We start from the raw sequence: 6,000 nt of genomic DNA, 5'->3' as shown, positions 1-6,000 counted from the left end.
TAAAAAAATTACCATGCTAGTTATGCACAATGTTTTGTGTGCATTTCTGTGTTATTTGCTTGGCTTTTTTGTTTGTTTCTGTGTTTGTTTTTGTTTTTTGTTTGCTTGTTTTTTTTCCCCGCAGATTTACTTCATGGTTAGGAATGTGATAAGGTTTGCATAACAAGGAATGGAAATATGCTGATTTGGATCATAAATTTTGTAACTGTTACTAATGCTTGGCAGCTTCTTTGTGCAGACACTACACCATCTCATACAAAATAGGCAACACAGCACACTATATTAAAAGCTGTATTCTTACATAAAATCACAAATCGTATGAAAAAGCATTTCAGAAAGTGCACTGGCATGACTTTATAATGATCTGTTAGACTTAACCAACTAGGAAAACATTATTTTTGTGTGAATATTTTCCCTTTCTAGATCCGAATATTAGTCTAGATGGAATTTTGTCTCAACCTATGCTGCAGCTGTTTTACCCAATGTTTGGATATTGACTAAAATATGAAATTGAATAATCCATACATGATAGTAAAATAATGTATTGTGATGCTCAAGTATGTCATTTACATATATATTCTGGTACGACTTGTGCTTAGTTCTAGATGGTTTATCAGAGCTTCAACATTAAAATATCTTTTACATATATTCAAAAGCAAAATTCTGTTCAGAGAAGCTCTCTAAATCTGCTTGATGATTTTTAGGATACGTTTACAGCAGTTAATCTATAAGATGAAGTCAAAGGAATTTGAATAGATTTCTCTGCATTTTACTGTTAAAACTCTATATGCCCCAGATAAACTGAATTCTGATGTTGTATGGATACAATTTCATTCACTAACTTTTCAACTTTTCTTTCTACTAGCATTTTTAACTTGCCAAAGTTGGAAGTACTCCATCTACATGGGCCAAGTCACATGGATGAATTCTGAATTTATTAGAATACTATAAGATTTGAACACAGATTTTAGTCTGAGTTTTGGTGTTTTAATTACACTTAAAATAACCTTAATGTTTTTTTCACAAACATATAAAAGAAAACTTTCCAGTAGTAGTAATGATAGTAGAAAAATTTGTTTTTAGTTACATGATATTTGTCACATTCCAGCTTTTATGCCATATTATTCGTATATACAGGCTTCCAACTGAATGAATGTACATTTCTATGAAGCAGTGTCCAGCAGGAACCAAAAATATTTCAACTGTTGTCTTCTAAATTGTGAGAACTTTTAGTCTTCTCTGTAGAAGTTCATCTCATGCACATCTTTCACATTTCCTTGCATTTCTTTTTATGCTGAATGGCAAATTCTCATTTAGTATACATACAGAATCACAAAATTGCCAGGGTTGGAAGGGGCCTCAAGGATCATGAATCTCCAACCCCCCTGCCACATGCAGGGCCACCAACCTTCCCACCTAATGCTAGCCCAAACTGTCCAGGGCCCCATCCAATCTGGCCTTGAACACCTCCAGGGATGGGGCATCCACAACCTCCCTGGGCAGCCTGTTCCAGTACCTCACCACTCTCTCTGCAAAGAACTTCCCCCTGACGTCCAACCTAAATCTCCCTTCCCTCATCTTAAAACCATTTCCCCTTGTCCTGCTGTCACTCACCCTTTCAAAGAGTTGATTATCCTCCTGTTTGTAGGCTCCCTTTAGGTACTGAAAGGCTGCAATGAGGTCACCCTGCAGCCTTCTTTTCTCCAGGCTGAACAAGCCCAGCTCCTTCAGCCTGTCCTCATAGGGGAGGTGCTCCAGTCCCCTGATCATCTTCGTGGCCCTCCTTTGGACCCTCTCCAACAGCTCCCTGTCTTTCTTGTACTGGGGGCTCCAGACTTGGACACAGTACTCCAAGTACATATTACATATGCGCAGTACTCGCAGTACATATTTATTCCTACCTTGATCTTTAATTAAACTAAAATGCTTGCAACTCCTAATAAGCATTCTTGAAAACAAAAACATGGCATCTGCCTTCCTTTTTCATCTTTTTCATACTGCCAGTAATGTGTTCCTCACCTCTTTTTTTTTTTTTCTGGAGTGAATCAAACCTTTGGAATGAATTGAATGAAACATGTGACAGTATGAGCTATCACTATATGGTTAACATTTCTCTGGTATATGCAATAGTACCTGTTTTGTTTTAAATCAAAATTCAGTGTTATATGTGCTTCTGATTACTATTTTTCAAAGAAACTATTGTTAGTTTCATCTTATTGTCATATGTTAGGCCATGCAACATTTGGTAAGAATGAGAAGTAATGATAATTGTAGTCTACAAGATGACTATTCTTCAGTAAATTTCTTTACTTACCTTTTCTTTTCCACAAGAATTACATAATTTTGTATTTCTCACAAGAACAACAAAAAGATGTCACCTTAGTGATCTTTCCAGCACTGCTTTGATAAGCTATTGCAGTAATGTAATCATTTGAAATATTATTATTTAGATTCTTTTTGGTCAAAAGAAGTGCATCAAGATATGACAGCACCTGATATCCTTGATACTTGATTGCTCCTTATAAATTTTATTATAGCAGCATCACTATAGTAAAAGTTGTGTCAGCATTTTCATTATAATGCCAGTCTTGAAGGAGTGATAACTCTGCTGTAAAATTTGCTATAAGCTCAGGCATGGAATGCAAGATTACTGTTTTTCTAAACAGTAAAAAAAAAAAAAAAAAAAAAAGTTTTTGTAAATGGTCAAAATATTTGACAAGGAAAATAAAAGTGACACAAATGTTTATATTTGCTTATAGTGAACAAGAATATGCTGATAAAAATTAAAAGTGATCTATAAGGGTTGCTCTGAAAGTAATGCCTCCTGTTTTAATAGGATGTCCCAGAACTTCAGAGATGGATGTTGATAGTAGAGGTTGAACCTTTCCACCAATATTCCATTACAGTTTGTTGCCAAGTGACAGATGGCCACAGAAAGATAGTCTGATAGAAAGGCATCTGACATGGAAGTGCATATGAAGCAAAAAGGTGAAACTGAACTCTTTCACATGGAAAAAATTACAACCATTGACATTCATCAACACTTGCTGAACATTTATGGACACCAAAAATTGGATGTGAGCAGAGCGAAGTGGGAATGGTGATTTTTCAGCCATTGTGCTGTCATAGCAGCTGTGAAACTGTGGGTCATCTCTGCTAGTGCAGATTACAGGTATGATATGCAGGCTCTTGTTCATTGCTGGCAAAAATGCACAGTTAATAATGGTTGCTATGTTGAAAATTGTGTTTTGTAGCTGTGAACTTGCTCAATTGATTTGAGTTATTGTGCTCTTTTAGCTGTTGTCATTTCTGTAAGAGTAAATAGGAGTCATTACTTTTAGAGAAACATAAGCATTTTATTTTCTCTATTTTATAATCTATTCTCTTTCAAATTATCTGATAAAAATATGATTTTGTACAATACTTTAATTCCAAATCAGTGCACCTACTATTCTCCGTGACACCAGTTGTAGCTTTCCAAGCAAAAAAGCAATTCTGAATGGAAAGCAAAAACTAATGTTCATATTTGGACATAATTTCTTATGCTGTAAACCTGCATTATGTATTATCAACATTCTTGCATAGAAGAAATTCAGTTTGAAGCTTATCTGATTACTTGCTTGTGGACTATAGGAAGTAAAGACATTATACTTCATACTGATACCTGGACCACCAGCCAAAATCTTTGGGAAATTACTTTGATGAGTTATGTCTGACACCAAGAACAGTTTTATGTTCTCTAAGTGTTTTGTTTTTATTTTTGGTTCATCTCTGAACTCTTACATCTTAAATGTAAGTTAAATCTAACTTCTGCTGTCTGAGAAACCATTGCAGAGATCTTGCTGTGTATTTCAAATACACTTCTGAAAAGCTAATGCATTCTTTCATTACATCTCAGTATGTCTATTTTAACATTCTCAGTAGGTCTGTTCAGTAGGCTTTGGTTAGCTTGAGACTCAACTATAAGAAACCAAAATGTACAAACATATTTCTCCTACTTTTGTATTGTTGCATTTGCTTCCTTTTGAGCACAGCATATATTTTGAAATCTTATTGCCTGTGTTAAAAGTCAAATCTGATTTTAGAGAATGGGCCCAAATTGATCCCCTGTTAACACTCGATGCATTTATTTATTTATGTATTTATTTATTTATTTATCCCTATAAAATAAATTTAGACATACCACGTAGTGTGCAAATTGCCTATTTATACTATGTAGTATACCTGATTGACACTTTAACCAGTCTGGGATTTAATTACTGCATTTCATAGAATGCAATGAATATGCTTCCTTCTTTTTTATTAAGATCTTATCTTATTTTATTCAGTGTGCCTCAGTTCTATTATCTATGAATTATTTTTCTAAGGATTATTTTTAATGAATCTTTAGATAAATTTTGTCATAGAATCATAGAATTTTTGAATTGGAAGAGAGACCCTTAGAGGTCACTTAGTCCAACTCCCTTGCAATGAACTGGGGCATCTACCGCTACATCAGGGTGCTCAGGGCCTGGTCCAATCTTGTAAATTACTCAGTAGCTCCACTTCTGAACTGAACTTTCACTGTTAGATACCTAGAAGTGACACTCAGGTATCAATACCCAATTATGTTGGAAAATTATGTATGGGCTTGAAGCCACGTGTAGATATGATGAAAGTGGTATATTGTATTTGTCCATAAAATATTTTATGGTTTCAAGTTCAAGAATAAAACAGGAGAATGACAGTTAAAGCAGTTCCATCCTCTAGGGCACCAGAGAAGCTGAGAAGAACTCCTAAACGTGGTATACTCCATTTATTTTGTAAAGCCACTGAGAAAGCTTCTTTTCTAGGTCCTAACTAGTGAAATTTAGTATAAGCCTCATTGCTAGGCTTATATTATTGAAATAACCCTAGAAAGAATAAAAGAAGAAATACTGATCAAGTAAGGGAAATTAATGGCGAAGTGAATTAATTATTTTATTAATTATATCATATAGTATGAAATTTAATATTGTAAATGTATTTTTTTAAATATCATTTGATAGATAAGATAGACATTTTGATAGGTTTATTATTGTTTAACTAGATGTTCCATGTCTGCACAGAAGCTTGGAATATAAACCTGAGCATACCATATGTGGTAGATTTACTTTTAGAAACACAAAGGAGATTTTCAAAGTTAGATAACTGTCTCTTGTTGAAATCCCTTGGGATCAGCCTGCCTGACTTCCAGTTAAACCTCCAGGACTCCATTTAATAAAGCATTAATAAGGCATTTCAGAATGAAATAGAGAAAATGGGAATTTGTGCAACCAAGAAATCATGATTGCCTCTATTTTCAGTTGTGTCTAATCTAGCAAAATGCTGAATATTCTAATTGCCTATCTACTTTTATTTACTACTTAGGCAAGGTCACTCATTACCTCATTTGAGACTTTCACACCCACATGGCTTACAATGTTTAAATTTTGAGCAGTAGTGTTTGCACTTTTGTTTTCCAAAAGTAGCTGAATTGCTCAATAAAATTGAGTTAAACAGTATCACTTTTACACTTACTTTTATTGATTAAGAACTTAGATTTTATTGATAAGAACTTACAGTATCTATACTGTGAAAAAAAATCACCTTTATGCAAGACACGTATATTCTCACTTTAGAACTATCCCCTGAATACACTATTTAGTGACAAAGGATAGTCATAAAGCATGTCATGAAATTATAATTAACCAAAAAAGGAACATCTGTTGTGTCTGCAGATCTCTGTACCCATGTACATAAAGACAAATTCTTGTTATATTCACAAAATATTTACCCCTCTGACTTTCCCAATGACTTTGACCCTTTATCTGATGTTTACTTATTTGTCACTTTTTTTTGGATAAATTTTTGAATGATCATAAAACTACTTTTTGTCATCATTCTTATTATTGTTGTCAAGCTATATTAATGCATTTAAAACAACTTTATTTTTGTTTCAGGAATTCTGCTTAGTATTAATGTTTTTAATAATACTATATA

The sequence above is a fragment of the Phasianus colchicus genome, chromosome 1 (assembly GCF_987193195.1).
Source record: "Phasianus colchicus chromosome 1, bPhaCol1.hap1.1, whole genome shotgun sequence".
NCBI classification, from domain to species: Eukaryota; Metazoa; Chordata; class Aves; order Galliformes; family Phasianidae; genus Phasianus; species Phasianus colchicus.
Note: the sequence above shows the minus strand (reverse complement) of the source record.